The 17,943-nt window shown below is 42.6% G+C and overlaps 1 long non-coding RNA gene across 1 annotated transcript in view; it reads right to left on the bottom strand.

Moving 5' to 3' along the window:
* Positions 1-3,093: 3,093 nt before the first annotated feature.
* Positions 3,094-17,943, bottom strand: part of LOC125130009 (uncharacterized) — a 71,440-nt gene continuing 56,590 nt past the window's right edge. The window contains exon 3 of the long non-coding RNA XR_007135623.1: positions 3,094-4,162. This is a non-coding gene — a long non-coding RNA (uncharacterized LOC125130009). The remainder of the gene's footprint in view (positions 4,163-17,943) is intronic.

The raw sequence follows: 17,943 nt of genomic DNA on the forward strand, positions 1-17,943 counted from the left end.
CTGTGGCTCTGGCGTAGGCTGGTGGCTGCAGCTCCGATTAGACCCCTAGCCTGGGAACCTCCATATGCCGCGGGAGCGGCCCAAGAAATAGCAACAACAACAACAACAACAAAAAAGACAAAAAAAAAAGGAAATGAAGAAGGAGAAATCACAATGGATACTGCAGAAATACAAAAAACCATAAGAGAACACTATGAACAACTATATGCCAACAAATCTGACAATCTGGAAGAAATGGCCAATTTTCTAGAATCTTACAGCCTGCCAAAACTGAATCAAGAAGAAATAGACCAACTGAACAGACCGATCACTAGAAATGAAATTGAATACATCATAAAAACACTCTCTACAAATAAAAGCCCAGGACCAGATGGCTTCACAGGCGAAGTCTACCAAACCTACAAAGAGGATCTGGTGCCCCTCCTCCTTAAACTTTTTCAAAAGGTTGAAGAAGAAGGAATACTCCCAAAGACATTCTATGACGCCACCATCACCCTAATTCCAAAACCAGACAAAGATACCACCAAAAAAGAAAACTATTGGCCAATATCTTTGATGAATATAGACGCAAAAATTCTCAACAAAATTTTAGCCAATTGAATCCAACAACATATCAAAAAGATCATACACCATGACCAGGTGGGGTTCATCCCAGGTTCACAAGGATGGTTCAACATATGCAAATCAATCAACGTCATACACCATGTTAACAAAAGAAAAGTCAAAAACCATATGATCATCTCAATAGATGCAGAAAAAGCATTTGACAAAGTCCAACATCCATTTGTGATAAAAACTCTCACCAAAGTGGGTATATAGGGAACATTCCTGAACATAATCAAAGCAATTTATGACAAACCCACAGCAAATATAATACTCAGTGGAGAAAAATTGAGTATTATAAAAATTCTCACTCAAATCTGGAACAAGACAGGGATGCCCACTCTCACCACTGCTCTTCAACATAGTTTTGGAAGTGCTAGCCACAGCAATTAGACAAACAAAAGAAATAAAAGTCCTCCAAATAGGAAGAGAAGAGATAAAACTGTCACTGTATGCAGATGACATGATACTACACATAGAAAACCCTAAGGACTCAACCCCAAAACTACTTGAACCAATTAACAAATTCAGCAAAGTATCAGGATATAAGATTAACATTCAGAAATCAGTTGCATTTCTATATACTAACAATGAAATGTTAGAAAAGGAATACAAAAATATGATACCTTTTAAAATTGCACCTCAAAAAATCAAATACCTGGGAATACACCTGACCAAGGAGGTAAAGGACTTATATGCTGAGAACTATAAAACATTAATCAAGGAAATTAAAGAGGATTCAAAGAAATGGAAAGATATTCCATGTTCATGGATTGGAAAAATTACTATTGTAAAAACGGCCATACTACCCAAAGCAATCTACAGATTCAGTGCAATCCCTATCAAATGACCCATTTTTCACAGAACTAGAACAAACAATCCAAACATTTATATGGAACCACAAAAGACCCAGAATCGCCAAAGCAATCCTGAGAAACAAAAACCAAGCAGGAGGCATAACTCTCCCAGACTTCAAGAAATACTACAAAGCCACAGTCATCAAAACAGTGTGGTACTGGTATCAAAACAGACAGACAGACAGACCAATGGAACAGAATAGAGAACCCAGAAATAAACCCTGACACCTTTGGTCAATTAATCTTTGACAAGGGAGGCAAGAACATAAAATGGGAAAAAGAAAGCCCATGTAGCAAGCATTGCTGGGAAACCTGGACAGCTGCATGCAAAGCAATGAAACTAGAACACACCCTCACACCATGCACAAAAATAAACTCAAAATGGCTTAAAGACTTAAATATAAGACAAGATACCATCAAACACCTAGAAGAGAACATAGGCAAAACACTCTCTGACATCAACCTCATGAATATTTTCTCAGGTCATTCTCCCAAGGCAACAGAAATATGAGCAAAAATAAACCCATGGGACCTAATCACACTAACAAGCTTTTGCACAGCAAAGGAAACCCAAAAGAAAACAAAAAGACAACTTTCAGAATGGGAGAAAATAGTTTCAAATGATGCAATGGACAAGGGCTTAATCTCTAGGATATACAAGCAACTTATACAACACAACAGCAAAAAAGCCAAGCACCCAATGGAAAATGGGCAAAAGACCTGAATAGACCGTTCTCCAAGGAAGATGTACAGAGAGCCAACAAGCACATGAAAAAATGCTCAACATCACTGATTATTAGAGAAATGCAAATCAAAACGACAATGAGATACCACCTCACACCAGTCAGAATGGCCATCATTAATAAGTTCACAAATAACAAGTGCTGGAGGGGGTGTGGAGAAAAGGGAACCCTCCTGCACGGTTGGTGGGAATGTAAGCTGGTACCGCCACTATGGAGGACAGTATGGAGGTACCTTAGAAATCTATACATAGAACTACCATGTGACCCAGCAGTCCCACTCCTGGGCATATATCCAGACAAAACTTTCCTGGAAAAAGACACATGCACCCACATGTTCATTGCAGCTCTATTCGCAATAGCCAAGCCATGGAAACAACCCAAATGTCCGTCAACAGACAATTGGATTAGGAAGATGTGGTATATGTACACAATGGAATACTACTCAGCCATAAAAAAGAACAAAATAATGCCATTTGTGGCAACATGGATGGAACTAGAGACTCATACTGAGTGAAGTAAGTGAGAAAGAGAAAGACAAATACCATATGATATCACTTCTAACTGGAATCTAATATACAGCACAAATGAATGTTTCCACAGAAAAGAAAATCATAGACTTGGAGGCTTGTGGCTGCCTGCGGGGAGAGGTGGGGAGAGGGAGGGAGTGGGAGGGATCGGGAGCTTGGGGTTAACAGATGCAATCTATTGCTCTTGGAATGGATTTACAATGAGATCCTGCTGCGTAGCATTGAGAACTATGTCTAGATACTTACAACACAACAATGGGAGGAAAGAGTATGTATACATGTATGTGTAACTTGGTCCCCACTGTACAAGTGGAAAAAATAAATAAAATCTCAAAACCAACTAGTTAAAGCAGTACCCCCAAATTTGATAAGCTTCAGGATATCAAAACCAAGATATACGTTAGTATAAGCAAAGAAAAAATGAAGGCTGTGCAGCAAAATCGTAGTGCTTATCTCCAGACTTCAGTATTAGGGGATTTCTACATGCGCATACGTGTGTGTATTTTTCTTGTCATGAATAGCGTCCATGTCAACCGGAAAAAGTCCTCTTTTTAAAAGCTCTAGAGAGAGCAAAGAGAAAACCAAGAAATGCCTACGTAAAAAATAACAGAAAACCACAAACCCAGTCACACAACGCCCCAAACCTCTTTCCTGCCAGAGCAGCCCAGAGAAATGGGCTGTTGAAGTTGAACCGTGTCATCCTGCAGTCACCGGCTCACACTCATGCCTGCTGCTCCGCAGGAAACCCGAGCCACAAGTCGCAGAGGCCCAGGCGGGGGCTTCCCAGCCAGGTGCTGAGGCCCCGCAACCAGCTCACCCCAGGGGATGCTCCCACCTTGACTAAGCATCAACGGTTCAAACCCACAACAGTTAAGCCACAAAATAAGCGCATCTCCTCTCGCATCTCCTCCACCTCCCCAGGGGCGTTCACACCCAGCTCATCTCCTCCATCTCCCCAGAGGCGCTCACACCCAGCTCGCATTTTAACTTCTCCAGCAAAGCCACGGTTTCCGGGGGAGCCGGGGCAGGAAGTGCAAAGGCGGCTGGGAACGGAGAACGGGTCCCCCGGCTGCAGCCCTCGCCGCACACACTCGCTCCCCAATGCGGTCATCCCCGCGCTTCCCCGAAACCAAACGCAACCGGGAGGAACTCCCCAGCGCCCAGCGCACCCGCCCCGCCGCGGTCAGACCTCGGGCTGAGCTTGGGAGGCCCCCGGAACGCACCCTCCTCCTCGGGCATCCGTCCAGCGCCGCAGAGAAAGCCCTCCAAAGGCGTGGGCCGAGGGCATCCTACCTGCCCGTGGCAAGGGGGCTGAAGTCCGTCGTCTGAGGTCCCCCCCATCCAGCCCCTTGGCCGAGGTGTTGCGGCGGGGGGCTTCCTCCTGCCCGCTCCTCCCTCCTTCGGAGATGTCCTGACTGCCCCCTGCCGGGCCCTGGAGAAGCAGAGGGAAAAGATGGTCCTTACCTTCAGGCGGTTTGCATCCCAGAAAATTGTTTCTTGCTTATTTTCGTTGCAACTGTACTGAATTTCAAAAATTCGACAAAGCCGTATTACATGGAATAATTCAGTCTCGTTTCCACGCACCAACTGTTAAGAATAACGGTAACGTTTACTCCCCTTTGTGTATCACGCATGTTTTTAAAGCATGGTCCAGGGAGTTCCCATCCTGAGTAGAGCCTGGCCCAGGGGGTTACGATCCCGCGTTGTGGTGAGCTGTGGTGTAGGCTGCAGAGGCAGCTCCCATCTGGCGTGGTGGTGGCTATGGCTGTGGTGTAGGCCTGCAGCTCCAGCTGCTATTTGCTCCCTAGCCTGGGAAGCTCCGTATGCCAGGGGTGTGGCCCTAACAAGACAAAATAAATATATATATTTATAATATATATAAACATATATTTTATAAAAAGCGTGGTCCGTGTATAAATTACATCAAAATTAACTGTGGTACTTGTGGCAAATAGGGATTTGGGTCATTCTTAACCATCACTCTAGATGACTCTTATGGAGAGTAACTTTTGGAAAGAGTTGATCATCTGCAAAAATCTAACAGAATTATCTCACTTTACCTGTTTAATTTGAAATTTAAAGCTTTTTTGCCTGGATAACTGTTCTCTTTGCAGTAAAAACAAAAAAATTAAAGCAAGCAAACAAAACTGCCCAAACCCACAACTGTAAACTCATCTACTCCTCCCCAAAACTTTTTGAAATATTAACGCTAATCAAATAATTCTTTAACTTCTCCTGTTATAACACACCGAGAAAAGTTTCCCTCCATACTTCTTTCCAATAGATAAAATAAATTAGGATATATTGTACAGAGGAGGTCTGTTCAGCTAATCTATATTTTTTTCTAACAAAAGATTTTCAGTTAACCTAGATTTCTTGACATTTTACAACTTATAGGATTTCCTGACCTAAGAAATCATGGCCTCACTTGCTCATTGGAGAAATAGTATATGAATCCCAGCAAATTAAAAGTAGTTTATTGGGCAGCTGTTTGTTATTACCCTGCAAGGTAGTAAGTCCAGAAGGAATCACTGTTTCAGCTGTATACTGTTAAGAACGTGGAGGCTCAAACACGTAAGACCCTTTTCTAAGCTTTTCATAGGCTGTACGTGATTTAAAGCTAGGTTTGAACCCCAACAGTCTGACTCTAGAATCTGTCCTGTGGCATCCTAGGTGGCTCTGGCCTCCTCTTAGCTGGCTCATCCTCCATTGCTGCCCTCCCAGTCGCCTTGCTGGTGGTCCACTGCCACCTGCTCCTCCTCCTCACCGAATAGGTCCTGTCCTTACTGTCAGAGACCAACCTTCACTGGGGCTGCATGCCTCGCCTTCCACTTCCTTCACTCTGGGCCTGTGCAGAAAACGATGCTCCTTGTCTTTGCAGGATTCGTGCAAATTTGATTTGCAACAAGGTAGCGCTAGGTTGGGTTAAAGAAGATTTAAAGGCATGGGAGCTGCAGTGATGCACAGAGTCCTGGACACAGAAGGCCTCCTCCCCGTGGACGAAAGGCTGCCCCTCCAGGGATCGCCAGTTCTCCCCATCTGCAGGGAAGAATTCTCCAAATCCCCAGTTCCAACGGGCCCCGAGTGTATCAGGCGGTTCTTTCTAAACTGGAAGGGTTTGGTCCTTGACCAGCCGACAGGGGGAAAAAATCTCTTACTCCACATTGATAACCTGCCAGAGGACCAGCTGGGTAGTAATTTCCAGGCGCATGAAAAAACGCCTCTGTTCCTACTTCACCGCCTGCCAAGACGAAGATCCCCAGAGAGGGCATCACTGTCACTGGGAACCAGGAGTCCCTTTGTCCTAAGGCTACCTCTGGGCTCAGTATGTGTGGGGCTTTGCTTCTACTGTGGCTCATCGGCATCTGGTTTTTCAACAAGGCTTTAAAATGCAGCTCCCCAGTCTCTTCAGATATGAACTCACGTGGGAGGCTGGCTGGGGTGGTGCCCACAGTCCAGCCCCACATGGGTCAAGTTGGTGAAGTGGAAGGAGTCTCTTCTTCTGAATCAGCTCCATCCTGGGGGCATGCTTTATGCTGTCTGCTGCTTTGGACTCTGCTCTGCTCGAATGAACTGCTTGTGGTTCTACAAGCTGGATTTAACTCTCAGCCTCTGCACGCGGTGCACAGAAGACGCTTTTGCTTCCTCATCTGATTCTCCTTATTCTCGAAGCCCTGTTCCTCCTGACAGGGTCCTGTTTCCTATTTTTCTGAGACTGGATGAGGTGACCTTCAGTGTGCTGCCGTTGTACCTTGCATGCTCTCCCTGCTACCATAGCACCTCTCATAGAGTTGTGGCATCGAAATTACCCACGTACTTGAGTCTCTCCTACGGTCCCTTGATCTTGAGTATTTGGTCACCGTCATATACCTTTGGTTCTTTGTGCAGAACTCACCGTATCAAAAACTCATGTTGGCTGAATAAATCCAGGAATTGCCGTTCAGTGCACCATGTCCTCACATCATTCCCTGCTCTCCCAGGGTTCTCAGAACACTGGACAAGGTTGAGGAACTAGTGCAGAAGGGACTCCCTGAAGCTGAAAGGACAAGCATGCCCCTCCGAACCTGAGGGGCTGAAACACATGTGCTCTGTGGCCTCTAACTTCCTCCCATGACAATTGCAAGGAATTAAGCTATTGCCACGGGCTCAAAACGGTAAAGTAATTACCAGAATCATGAAAGCTCCTCCTGGTTCCACCACAGGTTTTTAAAAAATGTGTTCAGTGTGCTTCTGCTGAAATGAAATCGGGCTTTTTCTGAGAACCCGTATCTCACTTAACACGATGCCCACAGGGTGACGGCCTGGTGGAATGTGCACGCTGTCCACTGAACCATGAGACAGCAGCTCTGCAGCCAGTCCTGATGTCTCAGCTCTGCTTCCTGAGTGGGGGGGGGGGGGGAGGTAATTCTTAGACACCTTGCAGTTTCTCCAACCAGCCCTGCAATGAGAAGTCCTGCAGCTAAGCCCGTCCCGAAGCCCGTTGGGATGCCCTAGAGAAACGTGCTGCAGACAGCGTGTCTGGATGGTCTGGAGAGGGATGAGGGGCAGGGAAAAGCTCTGTCCGTCTCCCCAGCACGAGGACCGGCAAATGGAATGCAAAGCACTCAGCACGTGAAAGCCGACGTGGAACTAGTGCTCTTTGTACATCAGGAAGGGATCAAGGGTGAGTCGGAGGACAAGAAAGCCGAGTCAGAGGACGAGTTATCCAGTTTGAAGTTCAAGCGTAATTTGTTACAGTTGCCACACACTCCACGAAAAGGCTCCAGGTAAAAGGCCTCCCACATACTTGAAAACTAATAAACAATATGGACTCATTGAAGGAAGAAAGATCTATTTCAAGTACCTTTTCAACAATTTTTTGGAAGTCAAGATCACAACCATTCTTGCATGTGTGGTTTTGATACACTAGCAGCTTGGCCAGTTCTAGAATTCTCTCCCTGCTTCCTCAGATTTAGTCTACAGCTTGCCTCCCTGATGTTGTCTTTCTCACCTGTCAGCCCCGTCTCAAATAGCCCTCAATCAGTGTATCTCTTAAGGGAACACTTGAGTGTTGAAATAGAGATTAGGGGCAGGTAATTGTTAGAAATGCAAAGAAAAAGAGAGGAGACCTCTCTCCAAGAATAGAGGAAAGGGCTCAAGGAAACTCGAAGAGCTGGCAAGAGTGTCAGGTAGACTCTGCGTCCTCCTCCTTCTCCGATTAAAGTCTTCCACATGCACGTACCTTGAATATAACAAGAAGATAAGAGCCTTTAAACAAAGTCTCTGCCCCCTGGGGGAGGGGTCCCTCTGTGTGCAGCAAAGTTCATCCCAAGGTGGGTGCCATGCAATTCTGCGGCAGGGACAGGACCCTCTCTCTGGGGCGAGAGGCAGGACCGCAGGTTCTAGCCCTGGGCCATGCACAGCTGGCAGGGTGTCTGGTCCTGTTCTCTTCACCCCAGCTGTCACATACTTCCACACGAATGACTTCATCATTTCTGCCAACTTTTATGCCAATTAACCAGCTCCTTGTTGTTAGTTCAGAAAAGAATACTTGTTCTAAATCACCAGCTCTTAAAGGGATGGTTCCAGATGAGGGCACATCACATGCTGGTTAGTGACCCCAGGGGTTTAAACTGGAGGCACACTGGGTGTACGCCAAGCACGCTGCTTTTTCCTAAATGCTTTAAAGTAAATTACCCCATGGATAATATAATGATCTGTCTTCCTGTTTGCCCACCAGGCTAAAACGCTGGATGCTGTAACTATACAAATGTGTCTGGTTTCTGTCCAGGCCAGAGGGATGAGGACACTGCCTCATTCCAAGTCGTCTTTCCACCTGACCACCTTAATATAACTGCCTGTCTGTACACAGTTGAACACTAAAGTATGCCATCATTGCTTATTAAATGCCTGTCTCTCAAATGACCATGGATTGTTTTTTGTTTGTTTTTAATTTTATTGGAATATATGTGATTTACAAAGTTGTTTTAATTTCAGGTGTACAGCAAAGTAAATCAGATATAGATAAATAGATGGATAGATAGATAGATAGATAGATAGATAGATAGATAGATAGATAGACAGACATCTATTCTTTTTCAGATTTTTTCCCATATTGTTTACCGCAAAGCACTGAGTAAATTTCTCCCTGCTGTACAGCAGGTCCCTTTTACCCATCTACTCTATATGTAGTAGCCCAGGCCCTAACTTATCCCTCCTCCTCCCACTTTTCCTGTTTGGTAAACATAAGGTTTCTTTCAAAACCCTTGAATCTGTTTCTGTTTCATAAGTTCTATTGTATCATTATTATCGGATTCCACCTATTAGTGATATCATATGATATTTGTCTTTATCTGACTAACCTCACTTAGTATGATAATTTCAAGCTCCATCCATATTGCTTCAAATGATATTATTTCATGCTATTTATGGCTAAGTAATATTCCATTGCATATACTTATCACATCTTCTTTATCAGTCCTCTGTTGCTGCACATTCTGGTTGCTTCCATGCCTTGGCTAATGTAGATAGCACTGCAGTGAACATTGGGGTGCATGTATCTCTTTGAATTACGGTTTTATCTGGGTATATGCCCAAGAGTGCAATAGCTAGATCATGTGATAGTTCTATTTTTGTGTTTTAAGGAAACTCTCTCTATCTCCATAATGGTTGCAACAGTCTACATTCCCACCACCAGTTGTAGGAGCATTTTCTTTTCTCCACACCCTCTCCAGCATTACTTTTTGATGATGGAAATTCTGACTGGTGTGAGATAATACCTCATTATAATTTTGGTTTGCATTTCTCTAATAATTAGTAATGTTGAATATCTTTTCATGTGTTCTTTGGCCATTTGTCTGTCTTCTTTGGAAAAATGTCTGTTCAGAGCTTCTGACCATTTTTTAATTGGGTCAATTGTTTTTTGATATAAAGCTATATGAGATGTTTGTATATTTGGAAATTAATCCCTATCAGGAATGACCAGTGGATTGTGATACCCAGTACCTAGCAGAAAATATTTCTTGAATAAATGATTTTTTTTCCAAAAGGTAAACTAGACAGTGGGATCAAGATGGTGGAGGAGTAAGACGTGGCACTCACAAACACATCAAAAAAAAAAAAGCCATCTACATGTAGAATAAATCACACAGAACACTACTGAATGCAGGCAGAAGACTTTAAATCTCCAAAAAGGGCAAGAAACCCTTCACATAACTGGGTAGAACAAAAGGGGAAAAAAAGAGGGGCAGGGGGAGGAATTAGGATGGGACCAGCACTCCTGAGAGGGAGTTGTGGAAAACGGAAAGGAATCCTCACTTTGTGAGGCTACCTAACTGGTGGGGAAATCAGACAAGATGTAGAAGAACCTCAAAGCCTCAGAGAGAAGTGCGGCAGCTGGACTGCGGAGGGCAAAGCAGAGAGAAAAGAGCTGCACAGACCGTTGGTACCACTGCCCCCAGACACCACAGCCTGAAATAATCAGCAGAGGGATGGGCACTGAGACTCAGACTCCAGAGGTTAGTTCTGGGGAGAAAATTAGGCTGTGTGGAGACAGTCTGAAGGGCTAGGGAGCAGCACACCACAGCTAGCTTGGCCTGCCACCAAGGCCCATGAACAGGCACCACCTGCAGCCCAAAACATCTCAGGGGTTGGCACAGAGGAGGGCACTGCAAACAAGCCCCACCTTTTGTTGCTTTCACTTCCCTGGGAATGAAAGACGCCTTCCTCAAAAAAGAAGAAAAATCTCAAATTAACAACTTAACTTACCACCCAAAAGAATTAGAAAAAGAAGAACAAACAAGACCTAAGTCAGCAGAAGGCAGGAAATCATCAAGATGAGAGAGGAAATCAATAAAATGGAGATTCAAACAAGAATAGAAAAAAATCAATAAAATCAAGAGTTGGTTCTTTGAAAGGGTAAACAAAATTGACACACCTCTGGCCAGACTCACTAAAAAGAAGAGAGAAATAACTCAAGAAACGAAAAAGGAGAAATCTCAACAAACAATGCAGAAATACAAAAACCATAAAAGAACACTATGAATGATTATATGCCAACAAATTTAACAACCAAGAAGAAATGGACAACTTTCTAGAGACATACAACCTGCCAAAATGGAATCGAGAAGAAATAGATCAATTGAACAGATCACAAGAAATTAAATTGAATATGTAATTTAAAAAAATACTCCCTACCAAAAAAATCCAAGAGAAGATGGCTTCACAAGTGAATTCTACCAAAGATACAAAGAGGAACTTGTACCCCTCCTCCTTAAACTTTTCCAAAAGGTTGAAGAAGAAACAGTACTCCCAAAGACATTCTAGGAAGCCGCCACCGCCCTAATACCAAAATCAAAGATACTACTAAAAAAGAAAATTATAGGCCAATATCTTCAATGAGTACAGATGAAGAAATTCTCAACAAAATTTTAGCCAACTGAATCTAACAACATATAAAAATGCTCACACACCACGACCAAGTGGGATTCATCCCGGGTTCACAAGGATAGTTCATCATATATAAATCAATCAACATCATACACCGCATTAAAAAGAGAAGTCAAAAACCACATGATCATCTCAATAGATGCAAAAAAAAGCACTTGACAAAGTCCAACATCCATTCATGATAAAAAACTCTTACAAAAGTGGTTATAAAAGGAAATAACATAATAAAAGCCATTTATGAAAAACCTACAGCAAATATAATACTCAATGCAGAAAAGCTAAAAGCCTTCTCACTAAAATCTGGAACAAGACAAGGATGTCCACTCTCAGCACTTTTATTCAACATAGCATTGGAAGTCCTGGCCACAGCAATCAGACAAGAAAAGAAATAAATGTATCCAAATTAGAAGAGAAGAGGTAAAATGCTCACATATGCAGATGACATGATACTTTATATAGAAAACCCAAAGGACTCCACACAAAAACAACTCAAACTCATCAACAAACTCAGCGAAGCATCAGGATACAAGATTAACATTCAGAAATCAGTTGCGTTTCTGCATACTAACAATGAAATGTTAGAAAAGGAATACGGAAGTACAATACCTTTTAAAATCGCACCCAAAAAATTAAATACCTAGGAATAAACCTGACCAAGGAGGTGAAAGACTTATGTGCTGAAAACTATAAAACATTAATCAAGGAAATTAAAGACGATTCAAAGAAATGGAAAGCTACTCCATGCTCCTGGGTTGGAAAAATTAGTATCGTAAAATGGCCATACTACCCCAAAGCAGTCTACAGATTCAATGCCATCCCCATCAAATTACCTAGGACATTTTTCACAGAACTAAAACAAACAATCCAAAAATTTATATGGAACCACAAAAGACCCAGAATTGCCAAAGCAATCCTGAGGAACAAAAACCAAGCAGGAGGCATAACTCTCCCAGACTTCAGGCAATATTATGAAGTCACATTAATCAGGACAGTGTGGTACTGGTACCAAAACAGACACATGGATCAATGGAACAGAACAGAGAACCCAGAAATAAACCCAGACATCTATGGTGAATTAATCTTTGACAAAGGAGGCAAGAATATAAAATGGGAAAGACAGTCTCTTCAGCAAGTATTTCTGGGAAACCTGGACAGCTGCATGTAAATCAGTGAAACTGGAGTACATCCTCACAGCATGCACAAAAATAAACTCAAAATGGCTTAAGGATTTAAACATAAGACAAGACACCATCAAACTCCTAGAAGAGAACATAGGCAAAACATTCTCTGACATCAACTGTACAAATATTTTCTTAGATAAATGTCCCAAGGAAATAGAAATAAAAACAAAAATAAACCAATGGGACCTAATCAAAGTGACTAGCTTTTGCACAGCAAAGGAAACTATAAAAAAAAAAAAAGAGGACCTACAGAATGGGAGAAAATAGCTGCAAATGATCCAAACAAGAAGCGCCTAATCTCCAAAATATAAAAACAACTGATACAACTCAAACGCAAAAAAAACAAACAACCCAATTGAAAATTGGGCAGAAGACCTAAATAGACATTTCTCCAAAGAAGACAAATGGATGGCCAACAGGCACATGGAAAAATGCTCAGTATCACTTATTATTAGAGAAATGCAAATCAAAGCAACAAAGTGGTACCACCTCACACTGGTCAGAATGACCATCATTAATAAGACTACAAATAACAAATGCCAGAGAGAGTGTGGAGAAAAGGGAACCCTCCTACACTGTTGGTCAGAATGTAAATTGGTACAACCACTGTGGAAAACAGTGTGGAGGTACCTCGGAAAACTAAATAAATAACTACCATATGACCCAGCAATCCCACTCCTGCTCACATGTCCAGACAAAACGTCCCTTGAAAAAGATACATTCACAATAGTCAAGACATGGAAACAACCCAAATGTCCATCAACAGGTGATTGGATTAAGAAGATGTGGTACATACACACAATGGAATACTACTCAGCCATAAAAAGAAAAAATAATGCCTTTTGCAGCAACATGGATGATGAAACTATGGATTCTCATACTAAGTCAGAAATAGAAAGACAAATACCATATGATATCACTAAATCTAAAATACGGCACAAATGAACCTATTTACCGAAGAGAAACAAATTAATGGACTTGAAGAATAGACATGTGGTTGTCAAGGGGGAAGGGGAGAGAGTGTGATGGACGGGGAGTTTGGGGTTAATAGATACAAACTATCGCATTTGGAGTGGATAAGCAATGAGGTCCTGCTGTATAGCACAGGGAACTCTATCTAGTCACTTGTGATGGAATATGAAGGAGGATAACATGAGAAAAAGAATGTGTGTGTGTATATATATATGTATAACTGGATCACTTTTCTGCAAAACAGAAATTGAGACCATTGTAAATCAACCCTAAAAGCATTTTTAAAAAGAAATAAGGTCTTTGCAGATGTAATCATTTAAGATGAGATCATGACATAATGAGACGGGCCCTAAAACCAATGATGTCCTTATTAAAATAAAATGAAATGAAATAAAATAGCAAACCTTGGGTATAGAAACACATAAAAATGAGGAGTCAGAGGCACAGAATGAAGTTATGCTGTCACAAGCCAAGGATTGCCAATAACCACCAGAATCTAGAAGAGGCTGGGGTGGAGTCTCTCCTCAAGACTTCGGAGGGAGCATGGCCCTGGGGACACCTGCACTGTGGGCTTCGATCCTCTAGATTCTATTGCTTAAGTTACTCATTATTGGTAATCTGCTATGGTGGCCCTAGGAAATTAATACAACACATTTTACAAAAATTAGATCCTCTGATACAGGCCCTTTTATTCTTTTTGTTTTGACTTAATATATGACTGATCGTTTTCTGTCACTATTTCACTTTAACAATCTTTTTAATGGATACTTGGTTTCTATTAAATGGATTAAACATGAAGAAAAAAAGGAAAATCACTTTCTTATTGTGTATGTTTTTTACTATCATAAAATAACTTATAGTCATTGAAGAAAGTTCACAATATGCAGAAAAGCACAAAAATAAAAAATAATCTCTTATTCCATCAATTAGTGATGAATAAGATTAATGTATCAGAGAGTAATATATGCTTCCAGGCTTTTCTATATTAATATATATCATTTATATATTTTTGATAAGCAGAATAATTTTATACCTACCATAAAATGAATTTTCTCAATCAACATGTCAAAATTTATTGTGAATAACAACTTTAGTTTGTCTGGAAAGGAGTTTGTGGGTTAGACAGCAAATTCGGTGGTTTCATGTTGTTGGTAAATTAAAGTTTTTATCAACAAAGAATACCCTCTCCATAACAACTTAGAAAAGAAGGACTTTTTGATTATTGTTGAGTAAAGAGAAGCAAGTAAATGCATGCAGGTAGACCCAAAGTGAAATTTCACCCTTTTCTTTTTCTTTTCTTTTCTTTTTTTTTTTTTTTTTTTTTTTTTTTTTTGTCTTAGGGATGCACCAGCTGCATATGGAGATTCCCAGGCTAGGGGTCAAATCAAAGCTATAGCTGCCGGCCTACACCACAGCCACAGCAATATGAGATCTGAGCCATGTCTGCAACGTACACCACAGCTCACAGCAACGCCAGATCCTTAACCCACTGAGGGAGACCAGGGATCAAACACACATGCTCATAGACACTAGTCGGGTTGGTTACTACTGAGCCACAACAGGAACTCCTTCACGGTTTTTCTATAGCCAAGCAGGTAAGAGCCTTTTGTACAGTTTTTAGCCAGGAGGTGACAGGTTTCCTTGGATCAATGGTATCCTGTTTTCCCCTGAGGCTTGGAGGGCACATCTGCTGTGACGTCCTGAGCTACCTCTCCCATCCTTTACAGAGCTCACTCTATGCTCACATGAAAACTGCTGTAGATATGGTTTAGATACTGCCCTCATCTGAAAGAATAATAAAAATGTCTCATCTACCTGAGAAAACATGGTTACAGCCAGGATGGAATCTAGGACAATCCTAGATTAATTCCTAGACCCTGGAGTTTTGTTTACATTCAGAAGTTTAGAGAAAAAACACTGGCTCTTCATTTCTAAAGAAACCCTCTGAAAAGGGTGTAGGGAAATGAGCTTTTTCCAGCAAACAAGCAGCTGAAATTCACCTTTTTTTTTTTTTTTTTTTACCCTGCATCGCACAAAATTCACAAGAAGAGTCAGCTGCTCCTGGAACTGTTTCTTGGTTTCAGATAAACAACAGACTATTGGTCTGGAGAAGCAGCAGCTGATTTCTCAGCATTGACTCTGTTTCAAAGCAGCCCTGCCCTCCTTTCACTTTCAGTCTCACTTTGACTAAAAGGAACTAAAGTTACAAAGGTGCCTTGTCCTTAAATTGACACAAGTTTACAGTCATAAACAAGACAGGGATGAACTATGGACCTCATAGTTTTCAAAATATTAATCAGAGTAAGGTAGAGAAGGGAAGAAGTGAGACAGGCAGGGTTGGAGGGTCCCTGCCCAGTTTCCCTCAGATTAGAGGTGATACAGCCCCAAACTCTGTGGACACAGTGACTGGTTATTTCAGGACCTGAGCCTATTTTCCTGAAAGTTCAGTTGCCCACTTTATCTTAATTTGGGATCTGGCTGGCCATTTTCTCCTTATTTCACAAAGCCGTCTAACTATTACCAGAGGACTGTGACATTGGAGAAGCAGCAGTGCAGGGTGGACTCACTGCGTTTTTCTTTGTTGTGGGGAAACCACAGTCATAAATGAAGCCCCAGCTGGCTTATTTCTTCGGGTAAAGACGTCTCCCAGATTTTTGAAAAATTCCGTGTATTTATAGGATGGGAACGGACAACGGCTCAGCTTGACAGTCAGCAGCGGGTGCGGCATCACAAAGGGAGCACGACCACCCTGATCCGGGGGTTGCGCCAGAACCCCGGAGGCCTTCCTCCACCCCCTTCTGGTCATTCCCCTCCCCCCCTTCCAGAATAACCACTTTCTGGCATTTGACATCGGCGATTGGATTTGCTCGCTTCTGAACTTCACATCAATGGAATGAAGCAGGCAGCCTGTATGATTGGGGCCAGCTCCTTTCTCTCTAACAACCAGGAGGCTCATCTCCAGCACTGGGTCTAAGGGTGGCGTGGTCAGTTTCAAGGCTCCAAGGCGCATCCCAATGGACAGACAGACCACTTATCCATCTTACTGCTGATTTACATTCGAATAGTTTTCAGTTTGGAGGTATTATAAACACAGCTGAAATGGTCATTCTGCGGATGTCTCTGATAAACACGTGCATTTACTCTGATGATCCCGTACTGAGGAATGAAACGGCCCGGTCGGTGGAGAACGTAGCTTTAGCGTCACTGCACATGACGCCAAACAGTTTTCCCGAGGGGGCGACTCCATTTTCAGTTGCCGTGTAACAAACACTCCAATCCCGCTGACTCAAAACAGCAGTTCTGTTCTTCGTCACACGTTTGCGAGTTGGGTGCCTTGTTCTGCTGGCGCGCCAGGCTTCTCTCATGGGGCCGCACTGTACGAGTGACCAGCTGGACGTGGAGGACGTAAGATGGACATATCCACACGTGTCGGGTCTTGGTGGGGACGCTTGGAAGCCTGGGACCAATCTCCTTACGTGCGATTTTCATCACTCGGTGGTCTGGCCTAATCCTTGTAGAGGCTGGGCTCCAGAAGCCAAGCCCCGCGCAGGAGGACGTCTCATCCCTGTGCCCCGTCTGCTGACGTATCCTCGTGGAGTCACATGGCCAACCCTGCACTTGATGTGGACGGGACCAGACAAGGGCATAAGCGCCAGGAGGCACCTCCTGATGCCGTCAATACCAATAACAAACCCAGCCCAGTGCGTGGGCTCAGTGTCCTCGGGGGGTGTGGTCTGAGAAGCCCAGCGGCTCCACAGCCTGCCTCACACTCGCAGTTATCAGTGCTTTGCTAACTTAAGCCATTGGGGTGGGTGTGCCCTGCAGTGTCTTCATGATGTGACGTCGTCTTTCTCTCGTCACTCATGATATTAGGCCCTGTTCTAACGTTTGTCATCACTTGGGCATCTTCTTTATGAAGTGCGTGGGCATCACGTCCATTTTTCCATTGAGTACCTGTTTTTGTAGAAATTACCTATATAGTCTGTAAAAGGGTCATTTATAATTACATACGTCTTCTCATAGTCTTCATTGCCTTTTTTCTTGATGATGGTGTATTTTGACAATATATCAATTTAATATTGTCATATTTGTTCATCTTTTCTATATAGTTAGCGTATTTTGTTTCCTAAAGTACTTTCCCTACTCTCTAATATTTCACAGTATTTTTCCACATTATTTTCAAGAGACTTGACGGTTTCACCTTTTACATATAGTTCTGCAATCCTCCTTGTGTTGCTTTTTGTGAATGGCACGTGGTTGCAGTCCTTTCCCTGTTTTTCCTTATGCATAAAATTGGACCCAGGACCATTTATTTCCGAAGTCGTCGTTTCTGCCTGTAACGGTGTTCAGTGATCCCTGGCCAGCCTTCCTGCTCCTTGTTGACGTATCAGGCTGGCATTTAGCTATAAGTCTGGGATAATATTTTAGATGGGCGTCCACCACAACGTTAGCATTACAATTTTTTTCAGCCCACACTCACCCTTCTCATTCCGCTGATTCTAATCTTGCTTTTTAGTAGTTTATTATGCAAGTCTCTCTTCAATGAAGTGGTAAGTTCTACTTCAGATAAGACTGGTTTTCTCATATTTATATTATATAGATATTTATTTTGTCTATATTCTCAGATGGAAAA

The sequence above is a fragment of the Phacochoerus africanus genome, chromosome 6, assembly GCF_016906955.1.
Source record: "Phacochoerus africanus isolate WHEZ1 chromosome 6, ROS_Pafr_v1, whole genome shotgun sequence".
Classification (NCBI taxonomy): domain Eukaryota; kingdom Metazoa; phylum Chordata; class Mammalia; order Artiodactyla; family Suidae; genus Phacochoerus; species Phacochoerus africanus.